The 15,668-nt window shown below is 47.4% G+C and overlaps 1 protein-coding gene across 2 annotated transcripts in view; it reads left to right on the top strand.

The window, feature by feature from the left end:
- The first annotated feature begins 11,249 nt into the window (after positions 1–11,249).
- The window catches only part of LOC143988675 (coagulation factor X-like), a 63,293-nt gene continuing 58,874 nt past the window's right edge, over positions 11,250–15,668 (top strand). For both annotated transcript variants that reach the window (XM_077488417.1, XM_077488416.1), the window contains exon 1: positions 11,250–11,372. The gene's annotated coding sequence lies outside the window, so the exon portion shown is untranslated. The remainder of the gene's footprint in view (positions 11,373–15,668) is intronic.

Below are 15,668 nucleotides of genomic sequence, written 5' to 3'. Positions count from 1 at the left end.
TTGACTTTTTTTTTACCAAAGACATGTGGCTGAATACATTTTGGCCTAAATGTATGACTAAAATTGAGTTTATTGGATTTTTCTAATAACAAAAATTAGAAAATATCATTTTTTTCAAAATTTGCGGTCTTTTTACGTTCATATCGCAAAAAATAAAAATTGCAGAGGCAATCAAATACCATCAAAAGAAAGCTCTATTTGTGGGAAGAAAAGGACGCAAATTTTGTTTGGGTACAACATTGCATGACCGCGCAATTACCAGTTAAAGCAGCGCAGTGCCAAATTGTAAAAAGACCTCTGGTCATTGACCAGCAAAATGGTCCGGTCTGAAAGTGGTTAAACTTCATACCTGGGGGGTGTGTATGGTATGCCTGTAAAGGGGTGCATGTTTCTTGTGCTTAGAACTGTCCCTGCACAAAGTGTCATTTCTGCAGGAAAAAAAGTAACTTAAAAGCACTCGCTGCTATAATGAATTGTCGGCTCCCGTAATACAGAGAACAGTCATTGATAAAAAAAAAAAAGTGCGGGGTTCCCCCTAATTCAATTACCGGGCCCTTCAAGTCTGGTATGGATATTAAGGGGAACTCCCACGTCAAATAAAGAAAAAAATGATGTTGGGTTCCCCCCAAATATCCATACCGGACCTGAGGGGTCCGGTATGGATTTTAAGGGGATTATTAAAATCACTGCTCCCGAAAAGTCAGCCGTTTTGCATTGATACATGTCCCCTGGGGCAGGACCCAGGTCCCCAAACACTTTTAGGACAATAACTTGCATATTAGCCTTTAAAATTAGCACTTTTGATTTTGAACCTTTCAAGTATCTTAGACTTTAATAGGGTTCGAAGTTTAGGTCTGTTCGTAGGTTCTGGTGCGAACCGAACCGGTGGGTGTTCGGCTCATCCTTAATCATAATAAAGAGTTTAATATAAACAAATGAGTTAATACAGGGTTGTAAATAATAGTAACTAACTACAATGTTGTCACTAGATCGACTGACATAAAAATAATACCCATATAAAGGATAAAATTTAATGAATACTTGGCTAATGCGCTTCGACGGTTTACCTCTTCATCAGAGCCTTGGTTCTGCGTGTTATAATAGAGAAACAACTAGATGGGTGGTATAACTGTAGTTGAATGGTGTAACCATATGAGCGAAATATCCTTCACCATAGGGATTTATCCTTCCACATCGCAGTGTTCTATATTGAACATACACCAAACAGACATATGTAAAGAATTGCAGATGTGAGAATCATAATATATAAAATGTGGATTATGAAAAACATTGATATACTTGCATATATCTATGGAAGACAGTATAAAATCTATCCAGAGTGTAAAAAAAACACACATTTATTTATATATATATATATATAGGGAATGGAGCCATCTTAATGTACACTACAGCAGTCGATTCGACTTCAAAAACGGTTCCTGCACGACGTCAATCCGACTTCTAGGTGACTTGTACCCATTGATTTCAATGGAAGTCGCCTCCAAGTCAGATGTCCATCTATATTGAAGCGACAATGTCGCCTCTCTAATATCTCTAATATCTAATTAAAAACCGGCATGGGTTCCCCCTCCAGGGGCAAACCAGGCCCTTAGGTCTGGTATGGATTTTAAGGGGAACCCCCTACGCTGAAAAAACGGCCTGGGGTCCCCCCAAAATCCATACCAGGCCCTTATCCAAGCACGCAGCCTGGTCAGCCAGGAAAGGGGGTGCGGACGAGCGAGCGACCCCCTCCTGAACCTTTACTAGGCTGCATGCCCTCAACATGGGGAGTGGGTGCTTTGGGGAAGCACCTTGTCTCCATGTTGCTGAGGACAACCCTGGCCATTGGTTGTCACGGCCTGCGAGCGGGGGGCTTAATTAATAAGGGGACTCCCAGATCCCGGCCCCCCACCCTATGTGAATGAGTATGGTGTACATCGTAACCCTACCCATTCACCTGGGAGAAAAAATTGTCACTAAAAAAACACACTACAGGTTTTTAAAGTAATTTATTAGTCAGCTCCAGGGGTCTTCTTCTGACTTTGGGGGTCTCTTCCAACTTCTCCACTCTCTTCAGCCTCTTCTCCCGGTGTCTGACCTCTTCTCCCGCTCATCCAGTTCTACCGCCTCCTGCGTTATCTTCTTCCAGCTCTTTTGCTAGCGGTGGCCTGGGCTTCTGCGTCGTCTTCTTCCCTCTTCTCTTCCTGCGATGTTGACACGATGCTCTCTCCCACTGTAATGCTGTGTGAGCGGTGTGCAGCGACATATATAGGCATGGGGCATGGTCATCCGGGGACTTGACGTCATAAGGGGCGGAGTCATCGTGTGACATCACCTGGTTACCACGCCCATATAAGTCGCTGCACACCGGTCCGGGCTGCGTGCCCGGATAAGGGTCTGGTAAGGATTTTGGGGGGACCCCATGCCATTTTTTTGGTGTAGGGGTTTCCCCTTAAAATCCATACCAGATCTAAGGGCCTGGTATGCTCTTAGAATGGGAACCCATGCCGGTTTTTTATTTAAAATTTGCCGTGGAGTTCCCCCTCGAGAGCTGATTATTCTGTGATTGGCCATGGCCAAAGTCGCCTGGCCTGGGGGCGACTTAAACTCGTGTTGTAAGTCGCCCCAAGTCGTGTTGAAGTCGCGCTGTTATTCATACTCAAGTTGTGTTCAAGTTGCCTCCAAAAGTCATGCTGGAAGTCGTGTTGCACCTGTGTGAGTAAGTTAAAAAATTAGTTAATAAGTTAAATATTGGTAATTGGTAAAACTTGAACTTCCAGGCACTGATCCCTGGCCAAGACACCTGAACTTATCACTAGATGTCAGCTGTAGTGCCAACGCTCTATCTCATCCCTATTAATTAATAAACAAATTATACCTAAAACATGTGCTGCAAAGTATTGATTAGGAAATAATTTAGTAGCACTCATGAAATAAACAAATGTAAATGAATAAAAACGTGATGGGGAAAGTTACATTCAGTATCAGCAGACCAGTGTCATCCATATTAATGTCTAGATATTTTAACCACTAGGCGTCCCCGCTATAGCCGAAAGACGGCTGCAGTGCGGTCGCCAATTGCCAGGAGGCCGTCCCGGGATGTCCTCCTGTTTACTTCCGTGTTGCGCGCTCCCGCGAGCGCGCATCAGGGAAGTTATGTGCTGGCCGTGTCCCCTGGACACAGCCAGTCATAGATCGCTGTAAACGACCAATCACAGTACTCTCCACTCCTCCCAGTGCTCCCCCCAGTTCCCTTCCCCCCCCTGGTCCCCCTTCCCCCCCAGTGCTCTCCCCCTGTTCTTTCCCCCCAGTGCTCTCCCCCCCTATTCTTTCCCCCTGTGCTCTCCCCCCCATTCTTCCTCCCCAGTGCTCTCCCCCCTGTTCTTTCTCCCCCCCCCCCCGTGCTCTCCAGCTCTCCCCATCACTCTCCAGCCCCCACCCCAGTGCTCTTTAGCCCCCCATTCTCCCCGCCCCTGTTATTTCCGGCACCCTGGTGCTCTCCAGCCCCCCAGTGCTCTCTACCCTCCGTGTTCTCCACCCCTGTTCTTTTTGGCTCCCCCCCAGCCCTCTCCACTCCCCACCCCCGTACTCTCCACTCCCCCCAGCATTTTGCCCCCACCCATGTGCTCTCCAACCCTGTCAGTACTCTCCATCCTCCATAGTGCTCTCCAGACCTCCGTGCTTTCCACCCCTGTTCTTTCTGGCCCCCACTGGTGCTCTCAAGCTCCCCCCTATTGCTCTCCATTCCCCCTGCTCTTTGTACCCCCCAGTACTCTCCAGCCCCGTGCTCTCCACCCCTGTTTTTCTGCCCCCCTCGTGCTCTTCACAACCCAACACTCTTAGCCCCCCCAGTTCTCTCAGCCTACCGTGCTCTCCACCCCTGTTCTTTTTGGCCCCCCAGTACTCTCATGTTCCCCCCAGTGCTCTCCGCTCCCCACCCCTGTGATCTCTACTGCCCCCTGCTATTTGCCCCCACCTAAGGCCGCGTACACACGCGCGGACTGTTTGCCCAACCTTGTTCGTCAAACAGTTTCGTCAAACAGTCCGCTCAAAATTTGCATGAGCGGACTTGCCCACACACGAGCGGACTGTTTCAACGAACTGTTTGCCAAACAGTCCGCTCAACTTTTGAAATGAACGGACTCGCCCACGTAAGGCGGAGGCAAATCCGCCCATTTCGAGCGCGTGTACAGGTAGGCGGAGCCCGCGAAGGAGACGTCGCGGGCTCCGCCGCCTGGAATGGGCTTAAAGGGGAACCCCAACGCCGAAAAAAATCGGCGTGGGGGTTCCCCCAAAGTCCACACCAGACCCTTGTCCGAGCACGCTACCCGGCCGGCCAGGAAAGGGGGGCGAGCGAGCACGCCCCCCCTCCTGAGCCGTACCAGGCCGCGTGCCCTCAACATGGGGGGTGCCTTGGGGAAGGGGGGACCGCGCGCCCCCCCCACCCCAAAGCACCTTGTCCCCATGTTGATGAGGACAAGGGCCTCTTCCCGACAACCCTGGCCGTTGGTTGTCGGGGTCTGCGGGTGGGGGGCTTATCGGAATCCGGAAGCCCCCTTTAAGAAGGGGGCCCCCGGATACCGGCCCCCCACCCTATGTGAATGAGTATGGGGTACAATGTACCCCTACCCATTCACCTGTGAAATAAAGTACAAAAAAAAAACACAACACAGGGAAAAAATATTTTATAGCACAGCTCCGGGGGTCTTCCGTCTTCGGGGGTCTTCTCGCCGGACTCCTCCGCTATCTGTGTGTAGCTCTTTTACTAGCGGAGGAGTCCGGCTTTCTTCCTCCCCGCCGCCGGCCTCTTCTCCCGACTTCGGGGGTCTTGTCCCCCTCTTCGGTTCTTCTGCCGGGCCACCGCGCCTTCTTGTAGCTCTTTTGCAGGCGGTGGCCCGGTCTTCTGTCGCCGCTGCCTTCCGTTCTTCTGTCGCCGCCTTCGGTTCTTCTGCCGGGCCACCGCGCCTTCTTGTAGCTCTTTTACAGGCGGTGGCCCGGTCTTCTGTCGCCGCTGTTGTCGCCGCCGCCGCCGCCTTCCGTTCTTGTTCTTCTTCTTGTTGTTCTTCTTCTTCTCCTGGAGATGTTGACTCGACGAGCTCTCCGGCCGGAATGCCAGAGCCGCGCTGTGCGGTCACTTATATAGTGACAATGGGGCGGTGTCACATGGTATATGTCACATGGGTTGGTCACATGGTGACCCCGCCCCCTTACGATGTCATAGTCCCCATGTGACATCAACCCATGTGACCAACCCATGTGACATATACCATGTGACACCGCCCCATTGTCACTATATAAGTGACCGCACAGCGCGGCTCTGGCATTCCGGCCGGAGAGCTCGTCGAGTCAACATCTCCAGGAGAAGAAGAAGAAGAACAAGAAGAAGAACAAGAACGGAAGGCGGCGGCGGCGGCGACGACAGCGGCGACAGAAGACCGGGCCACCGCCTGTAAAAGAGCTACAAGAAGGCGCGGTGGCCCGGCAGAAGAACCGAAGGCGGCGACAGAAGAACGGAAGGCAGCGGCGACAGAAGACCGGGCCACCGCCTGCAAAAGAGCTACAAAAAGGCGCGGTGGCCCAGCAGAAGAACCGAAGAGGGGGACAAGACCCCCGAAGTCGGGAGAAGAGGCCGGCGGCGGGGAGGAAGAAAGCCGGACTCCTCCGCTAGTAAAAGAGCTACACACAGATAGCGGAGGAGTCCGGCGAGAAGACCCCCGAAGACGGAAGACCCCCGGAGCTGTGCAATAAAATATTTTTTCCCTGTGTTGTGTTTTTTTTTGTACTTTATTTCACAGGTGAATGGGTAGGGGTACATTGTACCCCATACTCATTCACATAGGGTGGGGGGCCGGTATCCGGGGGCCCCCTTCTTAAAGGGGGCTCCCGGATTCCGATAAGCCCCCCGCCCGCAGACCCCGACAACCAACGGCCAGGGTTGTCAGGAAGAGGCCCTTGTCCTCATCAACATGGGGACAAGGTGCTTTGGGGTGGGGGGGCCGCGCGGCCCCCCCTTACCCAAGGCACCCCCCCATGTTGAGGGCACGCAGCCTGGTACGGCTCAGGAGGGGGGGCGCGCTCGCTCGCCCCCCTTTCCTGGCCGGCCGGGTAGCGTGCTCGGACAAGGGTCTGGTGTGGACTTTGGGGGAACCCCCACGCCGATTTTTTTCGGCGTTGGGGTTCCCCTTTAAGCCCATTCCAGGCGGCGGAGCCCGCGACGTCTCCTTCGCGGGCCCCGCCTACCTGTACACGCGCTCGAAATGGGCGGACTTTCCGAGCGGGAACAGTCCGCTCATTTCGAAAGTACAGCGGACAGGCCCACACACGGGCGGACTGTTCGCTCAAACACAGTTTCAGCGGACAGTTTTTCGGAATTTCCGAAAGACTTTGTCCGTCCAACTGTCCGCTGAAACTGTCCGCTGAAAGCCCACACACGAGCGGACTGTCCGCCCAAACACTGTTCAGCGGACAAGGTTGGGCGAACAGTCCGCCCGTGTGTACGCGGCCTAAGTGTTCTCCAACCCTGCCAGTACTCTCTGCTCCCCCTTCTCTCCAGCTCCCACCCAGTGCTCTCCACTTCCCCGGGACCAGAGGACAGGCTGACTGGGGCCGGAAAATGAGGATGGCTGAAGGTGCAGGTGGTAAGGGACCACTTCATCTCACAGCAAACAGATCCTCTGGAAGGAGCACCGTCCCCATCCAAAAAGAGAACAGACCCTGCCTGCTGCTGGCCATAATGGATATCCTGCTGGCATGCATGGTACCATACCAGGCATCAACAACACACCTTCCCACAGACAGAGACTGCAGACTGGGACATGGGGAACAGGAGGGGCTGCAATGATGGGCACAGTGAGACTGCATTCACAGCACAGCGAGGCTGCATTGATGGGCACAGTGAGGCTGCATTGGTGGGCACAGTGAGGCTGCACTGGTGGGCAAAGTGAGTCTGCATTGATGGGGACAGTGAGGCTGCATTTGATGGGCACTGGTGAGGCTGCATTGAGCTCTTGCATCAAGTCTGCAGCCAGTCTCTGACCATCTCCTGCATCACTAAGGGAGTCTGGAGAGGAGTCAAGAGTGGGAGCACCACCGAGATGGTGGTCATGGGAGAAGTCAGACTTGTGTGGACTGTGGGCAGGAGACTATAGGATAAAACCAGAGCCACCAAGCTGGAGCCGACTGACTGAGCCCTGCACAATGCACCTGAGAGGAGGTCAGTGACAGTGCCGCCAGGCCAGTCGGGGGGTGGGGGTCACTGATGTAAGGGGGTAGTGAATACAATAAAGTAAGGGGGCTTTGATATAAAGGGTTTCCTCCTTATATTTCATATCCCTATATAATACTCTCTTCATGAAATGTGATTTAAAATGTATGGTTTTCCCTTTCATGAACAAGAAAATAATGACGTTATGCTGTTAGGCTGGTATAATAATGCTGAAATTCCAGGGCTGGTTTTTATTCCCAGTCCGGCCCTGTGTGTATGTATGAGTATCTGTGTATGTGTGTATATATATATATATATATATATATATATATATGTATGTGTTTTTTTTTTACACTCTGGATAGATTTTATACTGTCTTACATAGATATATGCATGTATATCAATATATTTCACAATCCACATTTTATATATTATGATTCTAACATTTGTATTAGCGTCTCCAATTCTCAACATATGTCTATTTGGTGTATGTTTAATATAGAACACTGCGATGTGGAAGGATAAGTCCCTTCAGTGAAGGATAGTCCACTCATATGGTTACACCACTCAACTAGAGTTCTACCACCCATCCAGTTGTCTCTCTATTATAACACGCAGACCAAGGCTCTGATGAATAAGAAAACCCTCGGAATGCGTTGGCCAAGTATTCATTTCATTTTATCCCTTATATGGGTATCATTTTTATGTCAGTCCATCTAGTGACAACATTGTCGTTAGTTACTATTATCATTTTAATTTTGAATACGCAGTATCAACCCCTGTATTAACTAATTTGATTATTATAGTAAACTCTGCATTATGATTCATGCATCAGGTCACGCGCCTTCCTTTCTTCATTTTTCTATATATTCATGGTAAGCTCTCTAGAGTGGTTTGGCTGGGTCCTCAATTTCCAGAAAATTGCATTGATTCTAAGCCAGCAGTTGGAATATCTCAGTCTGAACCTGGACACTGCCCAAGTGAAGGTCATTTTGCTGCCAGAGAAATGCCTTGTTCTGAGGAATCAGTGGGCTTTTCTCAATTTCTCAATATCCCTCAATTTGTCTCTGCATGAGGATCTTTGGAAAGAAGCTTGCCTCTTTTGAGTCAGTTCCCTTTGTTCAGTGGGGTGGGGGGGCTCCCCGGGCACAACATTTAGAGGGGCGCAGTCTTGTCTTCACAGCCTGTCACCTTCCTATGTATTAGTGCAGTGCTGGGTGTACTGACAGGTACCGCTCTGCTCACTCCTTGTTTACTTCCTTGGCAGCACATAATATTGAACAGGTACCACTCTAACAAATGACAGGTGAAACCGGGGAAAGCCCCGGGCATGGACGGCTATTCCCTTCAATACTACAAGACACTTCCCCCAATACTGGGCCCACACATGGTCAACCTTTATAACAAAGTTGGCTCAGGGGGGGACACTTACGAGAGACGCGCTACGAGCCCACATCTCCGTAATACATAAGGAGGGAAAAGATCCTATGTCCTGCGGCAGTTACAGGCCAATCTCCCTGCTAAATGTGGATCTTAAACTGCTAACTAAGATACTGGCTACCCGGCTGACACACCACCTCCAACAGCTGATCAATTTAGACCAGGTCGGTTTTGTCCCCTCTAGAGAGGGGAGGGACAATACGACAAAAGTGTTAAACCTCCTGCATGTGGCACAATCCACGAACACCCCATGTGTCTTTTTGAACACCGACGCCGAAAAGGCTTTTGACAGGGTGAGTTGGACATTTATGTCTGCAGTGTTGAGACATGTAGGTCTGGGGGAGGTGATGCTCGATCGTATAGCTGGGATCTATTCTAATCTGCCCAAGTAAAAGCGAATGGGGTCCTATCAGAACCCTTTTGCATACAAAATGGTATCAGACAGGGATGCCCTTTATCCCCTCTCTTATTTGCATTGTCCCTAGAACCATTCCTATCCACTATCAGACTAAATCCAGATATTCAGGGCCTAACAGTAGGAGACACCCAGCACAAAATATCTGCATACGCTGATGACACGATGTTCACACGGACGAACCCGGCAATCCCAATGTAAAAGCCTGAGTGCTTTCACACTGAGGTGCTGGCGCTGGCAGGGCATCAAAAAAAGTCCCGCAAGCAGCTTCTTTGCAGTGCTTTTGGAGCGGTGAATACAATGGTGGGCCACCTTCCCTCGATCACAAATCTGGAGGCATGTTTACTGTTGGTATTTCGCAATGTTTGAAATGCCGTTGGTGACAGTCCCAGAGAAAAGCAGGGATGTCCCAGTATCGGGGTCAATGGTAATTCTTTGGTCGTTAAAGAGGCTTTCAGGGAGGCCCTGGAGCACTGTGTTAATGTATTTCCTTGTAGTGGGTGTGATCTAACTTCTTGAGGTAAAGAATCATAGCACCAAACTGCACTTTCTATTGGAATTACTGATTGGTTCTTTTCTATTTGCGCCCAGAGTTTAAACTCTGAGTGACGTCCCCAATCGATGATTCTACTGAGGTGGATCGCCTGGTAGTATCTGCGGATATCTGGAAGTGCTAAAGTATGAGTGTCCCCACAGTGGAGGCACATGCATTCTAATGGGTAGATGAGGTCAGGTGGACTGAAGGGGAGCCCACCCCTTCTTAAAGGTACATGCAGCACACCAAACACCCAGCATGTAGCACAATGGCAGCAAAGGTGTTGGTGCATTGCTGGACCAATACAAATACTATATGAAAAAACTCGCCACCGCCCTCATCTATAGCTGGCTATAGCAGTAAGTGGCATTGGAAGGCTAAATCAGATAACAAGGCCTGGGGATTGCCCAGGAAAAATCCAAGCCTACTTACCACCAGCTTGCAGACAACCAAATTAACCTGTCTAACAGTACGTTAAAAACAGGGGTTTAGTCTGCACGCATTTTTATTTCTCTGTATGTACGACAACTAAAATAAAGAAATATAAAAAAAAAAAAGTTTTGATTTCTTATTCACAATGTGTAATTGGCAGTGTACAGCAAGTGGCCATCAATTTGCGCAATTATTATCATCATCTTATTTCTCTTGATGTAAGAGTATAAAGCTCATCCAGGGGATTCCCTGGCCTGGTACGATTCAGGAGGGAGGGGGCCGCTCTCTCGTCCCCCCCCCCCCCCTCTTTTCCTGTGGCCTGCCAGGTTGCGTGCTCAGATAAAGGGTCTGGTACGGATTTTTAGGGGGAACCCCACATCATTTTTTTTATTTGACGCTGGGTTCCCCTTAATATCCATATCAGACCTGAAGGGCCTGGTAACTGAATTTGGGGGAACCCCACACTTTTATTTTTTTTTAATCAATGACTTTCAAGAAGTGCTCTCTGTATTACGGGAGCCGACAATTCATTATAGCCGCGAGTGATTTTATATGACTTTTTTTCCTGCAGAAATGACACTTTGTGCAGGGACAGTTCTAAGCACAGGAAACATGCGCCCCTTTACAGGCATACTATAGACACCCCCAGGTACGAAATTTAAAGGAATATTACACTTTTATTGTTTCACTTTAATTATTATTAAAATCAATGCAGTTTTTAAAACTTTTTTTTTGCATTGATACATGTCCCCTGGGACAGGACCCAGTTCCCCAAACACTTTTTAGGACAGTAACTTGCATATTAGCCTTTAAAATTAGCACTTTAGATTTTTTTAACGTTCGAGTCCCATAGACTTTAATAGGGTTCTAAAGTTCACACGAAGTTTAGGTCTGTTCGTAGGTTCTGGTGCGAACTGAACCGGGGGGTGTTCGGCTCATCCTTAGTGACCATAGCATAGAATGCTGTTGCATCCAGAGGTGGTGTTTAGCTGCCTCTGAATACAGAAAATGTTCTGCAGATATGTGCTCATGCGTAAGCAGCCTTATATGTTCATACTGAGTACTTACACCTATTTTTCTCCCATTGACCCACATTTATCAATATTTTTTAGTGTTACATTACTGATTCACCCTTCACTCCCCCTCAATGACCACTTGCTCAAGATACAATACCGCATGTTTGATTTCTGTCCCCTGTCAATATTTGTCTGGGATGATGATTAACTAGGGGTGATTGCAGACCACAGGAGTGCTGCCCACTGGTAGTGCTAAGCTACATGAATTACACATATAGGAACAGTGACTAAAGAGCCTACCTCAAGACCCTCCATAGCACTCCCACCAAGGTATGTGATGGATTACATCTTTAAACTGGTAATTCTGTGATAACATTTGTGGGGACTTAAGGAGAACATCTAAACCATGGTTTCCCTGGCACAGACACATTAGGCTGAACATGCAGCATTCAATCCTAAATTTTAGAGGTACAGTGTAGTATGTATTTACTGGTATATCTATAGTTTTTTTTTTTTTTTTTTTTTTTTTTAATAAAGTAGTGCAGAAAGCAATTAAAATGTGCAGATTTCAGAAACACATAACATGCAATGAGCGTTCCATTAATGAAAAAGGAATTCTGTTTGGTTGCCAAGGGCACTGTACTTTGTACACTGCTCTTTGCCTTATACTAACATGAATGGGTAATAAAGACTGATGCTGCATCTCATCACTGCATGCTTTCATGTCTTAACCTTGGCTCTTCTTCCATAATTTTACAAAATTCAATTTTTAAAAATAGATTACTAATCCTAAAGGACGTGAGAATCCTTTAGGATTCTTTTTCATTTTGTTATTAGATCTATTAGACCTACTGAACACTTTCACCCCCTTCCAGGCCAATTTTCAGCTTTCAGCGCTGTCACACTTTGAATGATAATCGTGCGGACATGCAACGCAGTACGCAAGATACATTTTTGTAATTTTTTTTGAGAGAGATAGAGCTTTCTTTTGGTGGAATTTAATCCCAACTGGGTTTTTTTTGCTAAACAAATGAAAGAAGGCTGAAAAATAAAATAAAAAACAAAAAAACATGTTTTTCTTAGTTTCTGCTATAAAATGTTCTAAATAAGTAATTTTTCTCCTTCACAGATGTGTGCTGATGAGGCTGCACTGATGGGCACTGATAGGCTGCACTAATAGGCACTGATGAGGCTGCATTGATATGTGATACTGATAGGCTGCACTGATAGGCACAAATTGGCAGCACTTTGGGCACTGTTGGGGCTGCACTGATTATCAGTACACTGATGATCAGTGCCCTGATTATCAGCGTAAATGTCCCCTGTGTGAATTTTCAAGTTATTGGCTGCCCCCGCGCAATGTCAGCGTGAGGAGAGGACTGCTGATAAACGGCAAATACTGTTTACGCAGTGATTAGCTGTGACTGGACAAAGCTGGTGCCGATGCATGCTGCAGAGGGTGCACAGGAGGCGTGATCATGGCAGGATGTCCATAGACGCCCTCCTGGCAATGTGAGATGGCAGTGTAGCTGTCTTTCAGCTATAGCCAAGGTTGGAGGTGGTTTAAAAAAGTCAAAGAAAAATATGGGCAACTGCCGTTGCTTGTTTCCTTTTGAAAATGCTAAGTGACTGACTTTTAGCCTTCAGTGCTTTCTGAGTCACCGACTCCATCGGGAAAGTCAGAAAAATTCAGAAAGCCTTAGGCCTTGTTCAGATGGGCACTGGCCCCCCATACTGCATGCAGTCTGCCTTTGTTTTGGCATCTACATCAACCCCAAGCTGTGTGCAGGCAGTCTATAGAGGTAGATGTAGGCACATGGACATGTCAAAGTTGGACAGCCGTGCATTCTTGCTGTGCTAGTCATTCAAAGCCATGATGTCAGAGGGTCAATGGCAGTTACAGACAGGCAAATAGCATTTTCTGAATGAAAAAACAGCAATTGAAAACGCCATATTTTTTAGTAAAAGTATCCTTTTAAATGCACATTACTAATTAAAAACTGTTGCCAGAAAACACAACAAAAGAGCACACTGTCCCATAGTTCTGGAACAATTTCACAATGTGTATTCTTTTCTTATGTTTTGTAATCATCTCATCATAAACTTACACAATGAGCTGTGACATAAACAGAATCAGCAGTAAAGCTGGGTACACATGATTAGAATATCGTACAAAAAAAAAAAATACACAGCTTTCGTCAGAAATTTTCTGAAGGTACCAGATCGTAAGATTTTCGTTTAATCAGTACAGTTTTCATCCTAAAATACAATAGAAATACAATGCATCACTTCCAAATTTCTATGCTGTCATACAAGAATTTTCGTACTTTAGTAACCTATTTGTTTTTTCGATATGAGAATAGCATGCAACAAAAAAACAAACTATCATTCATCCGATAATCTCATTGTGGGCTTAAGTATAATTTCTACAAAACAAGTATATGTATTGGAAAACTCCCACATCAAAACAAAAGCGTGTCTAAACCTAAAATCAAAAATGTTTTTAAATTGTGGCATATCAATTACATGATGTGGTGGCTGCTTTGGTTTTCAGTTATTTTGCTTTTTTCTTTCTTTTATTGTCACCTGTTGATCTGGCCTGTAACACGCTTCCTGTAATGGGGTGGCTCCTTTATCTGTGAAGGAGCAACAGAGACACCCTTGGACAACAGCGTTGTCTGGAGAGGGCAGTGTTCAGATGGACTTTAGGTGACTGACCAGGGCTCAAGTCCTGCGGGAACGCATGGGAACGGAGCTCCTGTACTTTTTCCACAGCAGGAACTCAGCAGCCGTGTCCTGCAAGACTTTGAAGTATGTGAGCTGTGTGGCAGGTGCTACACCAGCAGCCGCCGACACAGCTTGCAATAGTAAGTGCCGCACAACAGAGATGGACTGACCATTCAGGCATTGCCAGTAGGGGGCCCCATGACAGCTTCCGCTTCGATCTACCTGTCAATCACAGCTAGCTGACGGGTAGATCAGGTCCCTGCTGCTAAGAGATTGTATTTAGTCAGACCTCTCATGATGCACTCCTCCATGCCGGCCCCTCCTGATTTTCTGTCTAATCACCCCCCCCCCCCCCCAGTCTCCTGCATACTTGCTCTGTGTGTCCTGCTGAATCCCCCCCTCCTCCTCTATCTTCAGTACCATATGATAAGAGAACCCAGAGGAGGAGCACAGCTATTCTGCTCACAGGACATACAGGGGGAGAGGTGAGCTGAGGGAGGAACATCAGTTTGGGGTGGTAAGCTGAGCACAATACCTGGCAAAGTTTAATGCCAGGAAGGAAGTTTATGTGGAAATATGTGAAGGGTTGGAATAGCAGCGAGTGTGTGTTGGAGCCCTGCAGAGTTTGCAGCCTCCCCCCCCCCCCCCCAAGCTAACATACATCTCCTAAGCAGGAACACATCACTATCTCCCCAAGCATTCTGTCCAGATAATGTGCAGTTAATTGATGACCTTTTCATTTAACCCTGTGTTATCCACACTCTGTTTAATGAAAAGTGTAAACTCACCACATAAACACTCTATATACAAAATAAAATTCCCCAGTAAAGATCAGAACCTGATGTTCACATTTGCATGGAAGCACAATTGAATGAATGTTGATTATTCAGAGAATTACCGTATTTATATTTATTGAGGATTGTTGTTTTTTTTATGTACTAACAGCTAATCTTCATACACACAATATGAAAATTGGATGAAAAATACCAGGGCATTTTTTATAATATGACGCTGTTTTTGGTAAAAAAAAATCCCAATAAGCGTACATTGATTGGTTTAAACAAACATTATAGCAACTACAAGCAATGGGATATATTTATGATATTTTTGTTTTTCTATTTTTTCATACTAGTAATGACAGTGATCAGTGGCTAAGGCCGCGTACACACGGGCGGACTGTTCGTCCAACTTTGTCCGCTGAACAGTGTTTGGGCGGACAGTCCGCTCGTGTGTGGGCTTTCAGCGGACAGTTTCAGCGGACAGTTTGACGGACAAGGTTTTTCGGAAATTCCGTAAAACTGTCCGCTGAAACCTTGTTTCAGCGAACAGTCCGCTCGTGTGTAGGCTTGTTCGTCAAACAAAGTTGCGCATGCTCAGAAAGGATTTTCACGCCGAAAGCTATAATGCAGTGTATAGGACGTCGTATTTTTCGTCCCGTCGTACGTGCCGTTCACGTCATCGCGCACGGTTTCAGCAAACTGTTCGTCCGTCGTGTGTGGCCATGTCCGTCCATGCTAAGTTTGAGCGGACTGTTTGCCGAAACTGTTGGACGGACAAAGTTGGGCGAACAGTCCGCGCGTGTGTACGCGGCCTTATAGGGGACTGCAATAGTGCAGTGGACAATGTGACACTAACTGACACTTTTGACACTTTTTGGGAACCAGTGCCTTGTTTACCTAGGCAGATCCCCCATCTATGTAGTTTACCGTCGATTGGCTGGTGCCGGAAGACACAGATCGGCCTCTGCTGCACGCCCTTTGGAGGCGGAAGTCCAGAATCACGTATTTATACATGATCCGGCGCACAGCTGCCGCTCTGTAGCAGTATAACTGCTATAGGGTGGATGGCAAGCGATTAATTTATATTGTCCCATCTATTTCTGTATGTGAATGATGGCAC

The sequence above is a fragment of the Lithobates pipiens genome, unplaced genomic scaffold (assembly GCF_037356315.1).
Source record: "Lithobates pipiens isolate NorthernLeopardFrog02 unplaced genomic scaffold, aLitPip1_a1.2 Scaffold_18, whole genome shotgun sequence".
NCBI classification, from domain to species: domain Eukaryota; kingdom Metazoa; phylum Chordata; class Amphibia; order Anura; family Ranidae; genus Lithobates; species Lithobates pipiens.
The sequence above is the reverse complement of the archived record's forward strand: the minus strand, read 5'-3'. Positions and strand labels throughout refer to the sequence as shown.